This window comes from Microcaecilia unicolor, chromosome 4 (assembly GCF_901765095.1).
Source record: "Microcaecilia unicolor chromosome 4, aMicUni1.1, whole genome shotgun sequence".
NCBI lineage: Eukaryota > Metazoa > Chordata > Amphibia > Gymnophiona > Siphonopidae > Microcaecilia > Microcaecilia unicolor.
Window position 1 is genome coordinate 46321683 of NC_044034.1, and position 14099 is coordinate 46335781.

The window sequence follows — 14099 nt, forward strand, 5'->3', positions numbered from 1 at the left end:
TGAATGATAAACCCCTTGATGGGTGAAATATCCCATGATTTAGATAGGAATTTGGTGCTCATCAACGTCACTGCCTACAGCCTTTAACCTCTTTCCCTATTTGGAGATCTACAGATGTCAGCAGTTTAAATCTTTGTTCTTAGTTGATCAAGTTTCAAGCATTATTTCCATTTTTATTCATGACAATATCTTCAGTTACACAAAAGGTATGGAGATGGAGGCATTAATTGTAGTTTACCATTTCTGGAGAAAGATATAGAACAAGAATTACGACAGCCTCTCTGGATTACGTCAATACTAACTGATCTGTTGGCTCCTTATCAATATGGGTTTCATCCACCTCTTGGGATGGAGACCTTACTGCTATCAATGTTTCATGTGCTGTTGAATAGATGCACATAGAGGGTCATTTTTGATAATGATGTCTAAATCCAATTTTGGATGTTTTGCTGAAAACTTCCAAAAATCAAGTGGTGAACATAAAAAATGTCTATCTTTTTGTTTTGAAAATGGCCATTTGCTAGATGTTTTTGTGCTCAGTGTGTCTATCTTTTTTGACCATTTTCGAAAAAAAAAAAATCCAAGGGAAAAACACCCAAAACAAGCTAATGGGATATACTGGGAGCCAGTATTTCTAGTAGACTAGCCACACAGACATCTCAGCAGAGTTTTGGGAACGTCCATGTCCCACCCCCATCAGGCCTCCTTGTGATTTGGACACTCTGCATATGAACTGCATAGAAAAACGTCTTAAAAATTTGAAAATAATGATTTGGACGCTTTCAGGCTTATTTTCGAAAGAGAAGGGCGCCCATCTTTCGACACAAATTGGGAGATGGGTGTCCTACCAGGGTTCCCAAATCGGCATAATAAAAAAATGATTTTGGGCGTCCTCAACTGCTTTCCGTCATAGGGACAACCAAAGTTCACGGGGGCGTGTGAGAAGCGTAGCGAAGGCGGGACTAGGGCGTGCCTAACACATGGGCGTCCTCGACCGATAATGGAAAAAAAGGGCGTCCCTGACAAGCACTTGGTCCATTTTTTCTTACGACCAAGCCTCAAAACGTTGCCCAAACTGACCAGATGACCACCGGAGGGAATCGGGGATGACCTCCTCTTACTCCCCCAATGGTCACCAACCCCCTCCCACCCTAAAAAAAACCTTTTTAAATATTTTTTGCCAGCCTTTATGCCAGCCTCAAATGTCATGCCCAGCTCCATGACAGCAGTATGCAGGTTCCCGGAGCAGTTTTAGTGGGTGCAGTGCACTTCAGGCAGGCGGACCCAAGCCCATCCCCCCCCCACACCTGTTACCACTTGTGGTGGTAAATGTGAGCCCTTCAAAACCACCTGAAACCACTGTACCCACATGTAGGTGCCCCCCTTCACCCCTTAGGGCTAGGTAATGGTGTACAGTTGTGGGGAGTGAATTGTTTGGGGGGGGGGGTTGGGGGCTCAGCACCCAAGGTAAGGGAGCTATGCAGCTGGAAGCATTTTCTGAAGTCCTCCCTGCAGTTCCCCCTAGGTTGCCCGGTTGGTGTCCTGGCAGTCAGGGGGACCAGTGCACTACAAATGCTGGCTCCTCCACGACCAAATGGCTTGGATTTGGTCGTTTCTGAAAATCGGGGATGGACCATCTCTAAGGTCGACCTAAATTTCCGCGATTTGGGCGTCCCCGACCGTATTATCAAAACGAAAGATGGATGCCCATCTTGTTTGATAATATGGTGTTCCCCGCCCCTTCGCCGGGACATCCTGCGAGAATGTCCTCAGGAAAACCTTGGGCGCCCCTTTCAATTATGCCCCTCTTGTGCCGCTTTTTGGATGCTTTTCTGTTTTTTTTGAAAATGAGCCCCCATAAGCAATTTATTTTGGCATTTGTGATATTTCATCTCCTTTTAACAATATGGATTTTTTAAAATTATTTTATTTATTCATTTTATTATACCTTTATGTCCAATATATAAATGGGAAAGTAAAAGAGAAAATATCAATTAAAACAAACCTAAGGAAAATATCCTCTTTGTTAGTTCCACATATTGTCCACAATTGGGGGGATCCCAAGATCAGGAAAACAATCTCAAAGAAAATAAGAAAAAACACGGAATGGTTTAGCTTACAATTCATATTTTCTGAGGGAGGAAGGTTAATCGGTAATTGCAGCCGGTACAGTGGTAACTTAAAGGAAGTTGCTGCAGAGGGTTCTTCATCTGTTCTTTTAACCTCCACAAACTTCTTATAATTTCCTGGGTTCAACAAACAAGTCAATCAGGAATAAAACACTTACAAGGGAATCGCTCTAGGAAGGTCCACCTAGGGCAATGATTTCTTGGCTTAAAAAGCCAAGAGTTCACACCTCCCTAGTCTGTGATTCCCTTGATATGTCAGGAAATATATTAGATCTTTGACCCAAAAAAAAACTATCAGCCATATGTCGGAAATACAATTTCAAAAACATTGTTCCTATCTAAATCAAAGGCAAAAAAGTCACTAATAATATAAACTCTATATACAGGGTATTTTTGGAAAATTTATCTTTTGCAAGGTATTTTTCCTTAATTGTTCTCCAGAAGTTTCCAATTTTTTACAACGAAACATAATTGTTCTTCATTACCAGATTAACTGATTTTCGTAGAGCTAGTGGCGTAGCCAAGGGTGAGCTTGGGTGGGCCAGGCCCCCACTTGTGGGTTCAGGCCACCCAGTAGCAACACATCTATAATGTGGCTGGCAGGGATTTCCCCAGCCCCCACCAGCCGAAAACTCCCAACAAGTGTCCCTCCTGCATACCTTGTAAGTAGCAGATCTTCGCCTGCTAGCTTGAGCAGTGACATACCATACTGCTTGCACGGCCTCACAGCCTTCCCCTCTGATGTATTCTGTGTAGGCGGAAACAGGAAGTTGCATCATATGGGAAGGGTGTGGGGTCAACATGTAGCAGTGTGTTTTAGTTGCTTCTCGCTGCTGGTGAAATCTGATATTTAAAAGGTGTATGGGAGAGGGGGGATGTTTAGATACCATATGGCCTGCGCAGGCGAGAGAAGGAGAGACCAAATCACCTGTGGGGACGGGGCGAGGTTCTCTGCCCACCCAACTTGGGCCCAGGCCCACCCAAAATTGGGTGTCTGGCTACGCCCTGTTGTAGAGAAACCATTTCCGAAATCAAATCTTTATTTTTTTATCTTGAACTTCCACTTTGTTAGATAAGTATTGATATAATCACCATATTTTTCCTAAAAAAAGTTTGACAACTGAAGAAGAGAGTTATTCACACTCTGCAGACACTTCCCATAGTGCGTCCATTGTGACATTGTTTGGCTTCACCCAGGTCCAATTTTCTCCACAGAAAAACTGCTCCAGATATCTCGGGGGGAAGAGCTGCACTCTCCAATCCCCCAGTTGGTTTATTATCCGGAGTCAATGGCTGCCCCAGGACTCTCCTCGGATCGCATGAAAATCCTAACCCACTTTGGGCGTTTCCACTGTCGACCTCCAATAGCGAAGCGTTACTGTTTCCGGGTCTTGGGAGAAGTCATTGCCAACAGGGGGACTCAAAGTCACTCCATCTCCACTGAGATTCGGCAAATAAAGCCGTGCTGTTCCCCGAAGCAGGAACCGATATCCCCGACGTTATGACCCCAAATCTCTCCAAAGTAGACTGAGAATGGTGGGGAACCCCAACCGTGTTCGAGGGAGGACAACACCACGGCTTTGCCTTTCTTCTTCCCCATTCTCTGGGAGGCGCGCCAACTCTTCAGGTATTCTGGTGTAAAACGGGAACTCAACTAACGTACATCCTCCCTCGACGCCATCTTGGATCCTCCAATTTGGGACATTCTTTGTCTGGTTTCTCCTCAGAGGCCTGTCTGATATGGGTAACCCTTCAGCATAGCCCTCTGAGTCATTGAAACGGGAGCCCCTCCACCACTTACAAGGTGGTGTCCCTTCGGAGGGGCAATATGGATTTTAATTAAGCAGCTATATGATGGGGGACATTCCATAATAAGCTGCTTAGATTTAGACAGCAAAAATGCACATAAATGCCAGTTATCTAGTCATTTATGCACGTTATAGAACATAGAAACATGACGGCAGAAAAAGGCCATGACCCATCCAGTCTGGCCATCCTCTATAACCCCTAATTCTCCTGTTCCTAAGCGATCCCACATGCTTATCCCATGCCTTTTTTAAATTCTGGAACAGTCCTCGACTCCACAACCTCCACCGGGAGGCCATTCCACGCCTCCACCACCCTTTCTGTGAAATAGTACTTCCTTAGATTACTCCTAAGCCTATTCCCTCTTAATTTTGTCATATGCCCCCCTCATTCCAGAGCTCTCCTTGAAAAAGGCTCTCTTCCTGTACATAAATGCCCTTGAGATATTTAAACATCTCTATTATGCCTCCTCTCTCCCTCCTCTCTTCCAGCGTATATATGTTGAGGTTCATAAGTCTGTCCCTATAATTTTTGCGTTCAAGACCGCTTACTAATTTTGTAGCCGCCCCCTGGACCGACTCCATCCTGTTTATATCTTTCCGTAGGTGCGGTCTCCAGAACTGCACGCAGTACTCCAAATGGGGCCTCACTAGAGACTTATACAACGGCACTATCACCTCCTTTTTCCTGCTGGTCATGCCTCCCTTTATGCACCCTTGCATCCTTCTGGCTTTGACCGTCGCTTTTTCTACCTGCTTGGAAGCTTTAAGGTCATCAGACACAATCACAGAGCTAAAATAATTGTTAAGCAGTTCAGCTTTATCCTTATCTTTTCCACATATTCTCTCCCTCAGCTTTGAACCTCACAATGCTATTATGGCACGTCCTCTGTCACGTACAATCTGAAAAAGGTCTTATCCCCCAATTTTTACCGTAGTAGCTATCTTTTCCTCCATTTGCCGCTTCGCCAGTGCACGTAGCCGAGGGCGGCTCTGACACCCGGGGCGGGTCGCCGCTGTGCACCCCCCTGGGTGCAGCACGGCGCCCCCCCTTCGGCGTGCACCCCTCTCCCCCCGGAGCGCCTTCTTACTTGAATTAGTGAGCGGGCGAAGAGGGTCGATCTGCCCCGATGGCACGTCGCTGGGAGCTACGTCGGCTCTGCTGGTTCACCTGCTTTCTCTGCCCCAGAACAGGAAGTAACCTGTTCTGGGGCAGAGGGAGCCGACACCCCCCTTTCCTACGCCACTGCGCTTCGCATTCCTGATAGCTTTCCAGCTTCTCTTCGCTTAATCGTTATGTATAAGTAACAACATTCCAGCTACGTGCTCTTTGTAAGTGTACTTTGTCAGTGTGGTGTTCATATGGACAGTTGTGGGTGGGGTGCATAATTACACACACAAAATTATACAATACTATGATTTTCGCACCTAGTGACCCTGCTACAACTAAGGGCCCATGTTTCTAAAGCTGAATATAGGTCGTGCTAGCGTTTTTAGCGCACACTAAATATTAGTGCACAACGCTAAAGACACCATAGGAATATATGGGTGTCTCTAGCATTACGCATCATGCTTAATAACTTACCGTGCGCTAAAAACGCTAGCGCACCTTAGTAAACAGGGACCCTAATATTCTAACAAGAAGATGGCGCCTACTTTTCTTTAGGCTCCACATAGGCACGTTCTGGTATCGAAAATAGACTCTCCTTTATAGAATTACGCTCTTGGAGAGCCTAATGGGTGCCTATGTAGGATCCTATTCTTAAAAGAACTTAGGCACCTACTTTTCCTTTGCAGAATCAGGATATATACGTATATATGCAGTTAGGCACAAGCACTTATGCCAGCCTAGTGGTGGCTGTAAATCCTCGTGTTAAATGCTGGAAATACGTGCATAACTTGTACTGTATAATATCCATGTGAGTCCCATCCATGTCCCACCTAGACTACGCCTGTGTGCACCCTACCTATGTGCATATTTTACCAAAAGCTCATAAGTGGATTTTCACCATTTTACATATAACATGCATATGTGTGCATATCAATGGCCAAATTCTAGTCACTAGCATGTATATTGAACACAACAATGATAACAGTCATATTTACAGAATTACCCCCCTTGCTGTCTAGTATTATATATTTTCAGTCATGTCTTGGTATCTGAATGCAGCAAGTCCACTTAGATGCAACAGTATTGGATTGGATGCCTTTGTCAACTGGCGCTTTACAAGCTTCCGCTCTGTCAGCTACTTTGTTTAATATATATTTGAGGCCATTATTTAAAGTTTAATAGAGTCAGTGTAGATTCTCGGATCTAAGCTGACAATATTGCAGTAGTTCTACCTATTGTTCCCAATGTTCATTGGCTTTTGTGACTCACGTGTGATTGTATCTCAGCCACTGCAGGTTCATCAAGAGACAACAAACCAGAAGCACTGATTGTAAATTGACAACTTCACTTGGTAGTACCAGATTGCATTGTAGTTGATGGGATATGTATTCTGATGATAACTGACGTTATCTAGGCATTTGGTTTGAAGCAGTTACATCATGTTGTTAAGGCTGCCTTTTATAAGCTGCACTTCCTGAAATGTCTAAAGCTTCTTCTGATGCTTGGGTTGTCTTACAGATGCTTTTGTCATCTTGGTTTGATTATAGTAATACTCTGTATATGGGCCTCCCACATGCTTGTGATAAATCATTGCAATTGATTTAGGATGTGGCTGCAAGACTTATCTTTGGTATCAGGAAGGGAGTATTTTATCCCATACCTTGTACAACTTCACTAGTTGCTGGTGGATGGCAGATGAAATTTATGATGTTCATAATAGCATTTAATTTGTATATTTTTGGTTTTGGTTTTTATTTTGTATTTATTTGTCAAATTGCTTATGTGTGTTTAATTGTAATCTAATTAGAATTTCTAAGTATAGAATATAACTTCAATAAATGGAATTTAAAGTTTTACTTGGATTGGCTTCCGCTTATACAAAAAGCATCTTTCATTCTTAGGGCTCCTTTTACCACAGTGGGTAAAAGGCTTTTTTTCTTTTTAAAAAAAGAAGTGGTCGCGTGGTAAGTTAAACACTTGCCATGAGGCCATTTCCTGGAGGAGCCCTTACTGCCTCCTATTTAGCCCCCAGTGATAAAATATATATATCTACTATAATAAAACTCACCCTCAACGTTCTGAGGACACTGACGTCAGTGAAGCCAAACTCTGACTTCCTTCAAAAAGTTTCGAAGGTTCGTGGTGGTGAGGCTCCAAAATCGCTCCAGGCCCCGCACTCGAGGGCGGAGCAATGGCAGAACAACGAAGGGGTTGGCAGGGAGGGAGGCAGGGAGGCGGGGGGTGGGAAATCGCTCCGTGCCCCGCCCTCGAGGGCGGAGCAATGGCAGAACAACGAAGGGGATGGCAGGGAGGGATGCAGGGAGGCGGGGGGTGGGAAATCACTCCAGGCCCCGCCCTTGAGGCGGAGCAATGGCAGATCAACGAAGGGGTTGGCAGGGAGGGAGGCAGGGAGGCGGGGGTGGGAAATTGCTCCGGGCCCCGCCCTCGAGGGCGGAGCAATGGCAGAACAACGAAGGGGTTGGCAGGGAGGGAGGCAGGGGAGACGGGGTGGGTGGGAAATCGCTCAGTGCCCCGCCCTCGAGTCAAACCTCATGACATTGGGGGCGGAGCAATGCCAGAACAACGAAGGGGTTGGCCAGGGAGGGAGGGAGGGAGGTGGGTGTTGGCCACGAAAACCTTGCTAGCGCCCATTTCATTTGCTCTGAAACGGGCTTCTTTACTAGTATGTATATATTTTCCGAGTGCCAAAAATGGCACGCAGCACACGCCAGAACTATTGCCGGGCTCCTATGGTAGCCCGGCGGTAGGGTGATTTGCTGCATGCCATTGCTGCGGTAGTCCTACCGCAGCTTTGTAAAAGAGGCCCTATATGCTAAGAAGCCCATTTTATTCCTATGGGCTTCTTGTCATTTAGTGTACATTAAATCCATTTGCACACCTTAGTCCAAAGGAGCCCATATTGTATGTCATGCTTAGTGAGTCGAATTTATCATCAGTTCCTTCAGCAGGGATTTTGGATTTGGTGCATGCCTTTTTCAGTAGTAGATTTAGATTTATTTTTTTTTTTAAGTTTAATTTATTTTATTGGTTTTCAATACAATACAATATAAGCAAGAGCTCACAACATAACAACAAACAACATTTTACAAATCATGGCAATACTGGAGCTCACATTGAAGAAGTAACTATCCACATCTAGAATCACATTAAGAAAAAGGGAAAGAAAGAGGAAAAGGAGAGGAAAAGGGGGAGGGTTGGAGGGATACAAATCAAGGTATAAAGCTTGCATAGGCCACAAAATACATCAAACTTAGTGCTTATCACTGTACCGAATCAAAATAAGATACAAGTGGTAGCCATTTTTCGCTATAGGAAGCGAAGCAAAAAGACTTCTTCGCAAGATGTAATTTGAATTTGTACATTTGGAGCAACAAGTTCCACCATTCCTGATAGGTGGCCTGATGTAAGGGCTTCCAGTGAGAGAATATTACCTTCAATGCTAAAGATACCATGGCGCTAACAAGAGCCCCCTCACTAGGGGGTAGCAGACTCTTGAAGTACTGATCCCTGAGAATCACAAATTGATAAGTGATTGAGCCAGGAAGGTGAAAAATGTCTACCAGTTGTGACCTGATTTCTAGCCAGAACTTACGAAGGCACACACAATCAAAGATAAGATGCTTTAAAGTACCCATTTGAGACTGGCAAGACCAACAGACACTAGAGTTAGAGGGATCAATGACATGAAACCTATATGGCGTCCAAAGGGATCTATACATAAAGAAATACATAGACTGCATGGTAGTTTGAGCACCTGAAGAGGAACTTCCAAAGCTGTTCCCACAGCTTATCAGAAATAGGTTGCTGTATGTCTTCCTCCCAGCACCTACGTAAACCGGTACATTTAGTGCGTGACTTGTTAAGAAGGCATTTGTAAATGTGGGAAGCAGCATGACCAGTATGCTGAAGCTTCAGATTGAAATCCATAAGCTCTGGGGTGTGGGACAGGAACTGGGCTTGTAATCTATCGCTAGATTTCTTTTTTACCATGAAGCCACTGGTAAAAGTGGGTGTCAGAAAGTGCAAAATCAAGTTTCATCTCTGAAAAGGTTTTCCAAGTCTGCCTACTCACATGGATCAAATCTTTTAAGGACCATATTTCTATATGTTGCCACTGAGACCATGAAACTTGTTTACTGCCAATTTTATTATTTATAACCCGCCCTTATCCAGGGCAAGGTACAATATACACATATCAAAAATACCTAAAGCGTACAAAACAATAACATTACAAGAAAGTTCACATTTTAACCCATACCATAGTTCATAAACAGGCAACCAGAATATCCAGTCTTATACTTACCAGCAGTAGCATAAAAAGCCAGACACATCAAATGTGCCTTCAATTGACGCTTAAAGGTAACCAAATGGGTCTCGTGTTTCAATCCAGCTGGCAGCCGATTCCATTTGAAAGGTCCAGCAATACAGAAAGCTCCTCTTCTAGTTACATCCAGATGAAATTGATTCATAGCAGGCATAACCAAATTTCCAGCGTTCATTGACCGCAGCTGTCTCTGTGGAACGTAACACTGAATAGAATTCTTCAAATACACAGTAGTATCATGAAACAAACATGATGAGCTAACATCAACAGTTTAAAATTCAGCCTGAATGCAACCGACAGCCACCACAACAACTTTAAGTAATTTGAAATATGGCCATATTTCAACAAACCAAAAACAAGACGTATTATTAGGAAAGGTATGGAGAACAGGTGAGAGGATGTTATAATGCCGTTGTATAGCTCCATGGTGCGACCGCACCTTGAGTATTGTGTTCAATTCTGGTCGCCTGTTCCTGTTCCTCGCCAAATCCAAAGGCCATTACTCCATCCTCATCCTCCTCGACCTATCCGCCGCCTTTGACACCGTCAATCATAATTTACTTCTTGACACACTGTCCTCATTTGGGTTCCAGGGCTCCGTCCTCTCCTGGTTCTCCTCGTATCTTTCCCAACGCACCTTCAGAGTATCTTCTAATGGCTCCTCTTCCACCCCCGTCCCGCTCTCTGTTGGGGTTCCCCAAGGATCTGTCCTTGGACCACTTCTCTTCTCGATATACACCTCTTCCCTAGGCTCGTTGATCTCATCTCATGGTTTCCAGTACCATCTCTATGCCGATGACACCCAGCTTTACCTCTCCACTCCCGACATCACAGTTGAAACCCAGGCCAAAGTTTCAGCCTGCCTTTCCGACATCGCTGCCTGGATGTCCAACCGGCATCTGAAACTGAACATGGCAAAGACTGAGCTCCTTATCTTTCCACCCAAACCCTCTTCTCCTCTTCCCCCACTTTCCGTCTCTGTTGACAACACCCTCATCCTCCCCGTCTCTTCAGCACGCAATCTCGGAGTCATCTTCGACTCCTCCCTCTCCTTCTCTGCCCATATCCAACAGACAGCTAAGACCTGTCGCTTCTTCCTCTATAATATTAGCAAAATTCGCCCATTCCTCTCTGAACAGACCACCCGAACCCTCGTCCACTCGCTCGTTACCTCTCGTCTTGACTATTGCAACCTTCTCCTCGCTGGCCTCCCGCTTAGCCACCTATCCCCCCTTCAATCTGTCCAAAATTCCGCCGCACGTCTTATCTACCGCGTGAACCGATACTCTCATATCACCCCCCTCCTCAAGTCGCTTCACTGGCTCCCAATCCACTACCATATACAGTTCAAGCTTCTCCTATTGACCTTCAAGTGCACTCAATCTGCTGCCCCCCATTACCTCTCTACCCTCCTCTCCCCGTATGTTCCCACCCGTAACCTCCGCTCTCAGGACAAATCACTCCTATCTGTACCCTTCTCCACCACCGCTAACTCCAGACTCCGCCCCTTCTGACTCGCATCACCTTATGCCTGGAACAGACTTCCCAAGCCCATACGCCATGCGCCCTCCCTGCCCATCTTCAAGTCCTTACTCAAGGCCCATCTCTTCTCCCTTGCTTTTGGCGCCTAACACCTTCCCCATTCCTGTTACCTACACTGACTACGTAGTCTGTTACCGTTAGATTGTAAGCTCTCTTGAGCAGGGACTGTCCCTCCCCGTGTTTAAACTTGTACAGCGCTGCGTAACCCTGGCAGCGCTATAGAAATGCTAAGTAGTAGTAGTAGTCGCCGCATCTCAAGAAAGATATAGTAGAATTGGAAAAGGTGCAGCGAAGGGCGACTAAAATGATAGCGGGGATGGGACGACTTCCCTATGAATAAAGATTAAGGAGGTTAGGGCTATTCAGCTTGGAGAAGAGACGGCTGAGGGGAGACATGATAGAGGTATATAAAATGAGTGGAGTGGAACAGGTGGATGTGAAGCGTCTGTTCACGCTTTCTAAAAATACTAGGACTAGGGGGCATGCGATGAAACTACAGTGTAGTAAATTTAAAACAAATCGGAGAAAATGTTTCTTCACCCAACGTGTAATTAAACTCTGGAATTCATTGCCGGAAAATGTGGTGAAGGCGGTTAGCTTAGCAGAGTTTAAAAAGGGGTTGGACGGTTTCCTAAAGGACAAGTCCATAAACCGCTACTAAACGGACTTGGAAAAATCCAAAATCCCAGGAATAACATGTATAGAATGTTTGTACGTTTGGGAAGCTTGCCAGGTGCCCTTGGCTTGGATTGGCCGCTGTCGTGGACAAGATGCTGGGCTCGATGGACCCTTGGTCTTTTCCCAGTATGGCATTACTTATGTACTTATGTTACATTCTGCACAATTTGCAAAGAGTGAACACAAGTGGCAAGTAACCCCAAATTTGTAATGTTACAATAATCAAGGCCAGTTAACACCATGGCTTCCACCACCCTCACAAGCTCATGGCAAGTTACAGTCAGGTACAGTAGGTATTTTTCTGTCCTGGAGAGCTTACAGTCCTAAGGCAATGGAGGGTTAAATGATTTGCCCAAGATCACAAGGAACTGCAGCAGGAATTGACCAGGTTTCCCTGGTCTAACCATTAGGCTACTCCTCCACTATTTGAATGGGTGAAACTCAAGCTCTAGTATCGTGGAGTGTACTACCTGCTGATCCATAGCCTGAAAATTATTTATGGAGCTTTAGAAAGTTGGTAAAAACATATTTGTTTCAACAGCTATTTGCAGCCAAAGCGTGAATGAAGCTGAATTGTCTTAAAATAAATTATTGATAAATTATTTTTGTATACTTTGGTGTACAATTATATGTTTTGTTTTTTTATTGTTTTATGTGTTTGATGATATTTATGTTTTACTATGAGACATCTAGAATTGTGGATGGGCAGCACAGAAATCAATTTTAAGTAAATAAATAAAACCAATCGTGGTATGAACCATACAGATGTCAGGGATCATGGCATGAGAATGGCCCCATGATGGAAGGAAGCTGATACCAGAGCTCCTCCCCCTCCATAAACAAACACTTTCTCAGCTTTCAGGTACTGCTGCCATGTTCTTCCTCCCTGTTTGCACTCACTCAGTCCTCCTCAGCTCTCCTCACAGCTCCAATGAGTACAGAGCAGCTCCTGGCTGGCTCTAGACACAACCAATAGGAAGAAAGCAAGCAATGCAGGGCATTTTGTCAGCTCCTGAAGTGGAAATGCACATGCTGCTCCAACTGGCCATTAAGTTCTCTTTTGATTGACCACTATTGATTAGTGGTCAATAACTACTAACCCTTACCGTTCAGTGAATCCAGACTGCCCCAATTTGACTGCCCCTTTCGGACCGACCGTTCACTTGTCTATTAGATTGTAAGCTCTTTGAGCAGGGACTGTCTCTCTTTGTTAAATTGTACAGCGCTGCGTAACCCTAGTAGCGCTCTAGAAATGTTAAGTAGTAGTAGTAGTAGTATTTCAGCCTTAACCAGTTTTAGCCACCCAGTACAACTTCTATTACATTTTAATTTAACTCAATGTCATTCTAACATACATATTTTATATAAGTCATACTGCAAACAAGGGCAAAAAGGAATCTAACCTCCATGGAGTGGCAGGTACAACTCTAACCAACTTACTGGGCAGACTAGATGGACCATACTGGTCTTTATCTGCCGTAATTTACTGCGTTAGTAGATGGGATCTAATGCTAGGTATGAGTGAAGGGAGCTGGGGTCTGACATGGGGCAGATGGGATGTAAAGGTTGGGGGCTGATGCAGGGACTGGGAGAAAGAAGAAGACGAAAGATACTGTGTGGGGGAGGGGAGAAGCAAGGGAAGGTAAAGATGGAGGGGCAGAGGGATGGGTACTGGAGTTAAGGTGGAGGAAAGATAGGGTAAATAAATACTGGAGAACAGTGGCGTAGCCAAGGGTGGGCTGGGATGGGCCCAGGCCCACCCACTTTGGGCTCAGGCCCACCCAGTAGCAGCAAACCTATGATGTGGCTGGCAGGGATCCCCAAGCCCCACCATCCGAAAACTCCCAACAACTGTCCCTCCTGCGTACCCTGTAAATAGCAGATCTTCGCCTCCAGTGAGCAGCGACTGATACATACTGCTCACTCCAGACCCACAGCCTTCCCTCTGATGTATTCTCCCACCTATGCGGAAACAGGAAGTTGCATCAGAGGGAAGACTGTGAGGCCAATATGAGCAGTGTGTATTAGTTACTTGCTCGCTGCCAGTGAGAATCTGCTATTTAAAAGGTATGCGGGGGAAGGGGGATGTTTGAGAGACCATATGGCATGCAGGCGAGAGAGGGCAAGACCATATCACTTGTGGGACAAGGCGGAGTTCTTTTGCCCACCCATCTTGGGCCCAGGCCCACCCAAAACTGGGTGTCTGGCTACGCCCCTGGGGGGGGGGGGGGGGGGGGGGAGAGAGGGTATCCCGGCCTTGTGCCTCTCAAAAGCTAAAAGACCTCAGAATAGCCTCATTTACTCTCATTCTTGCCCTAGGTTTTTCAAAAAAGCCTTGACTGAAGTCAGAAAATTTGTAAAGAGCAGCAAACTTCTACTCCACCCTGTCAAAGGCACTTGGTATTGTGTGGTTCCAATAAAGATATTTTTTTTAATGTTATGGGTGTTGCAGTTGAGAAAACAGTATGTAAACAGTATATTGTGATATA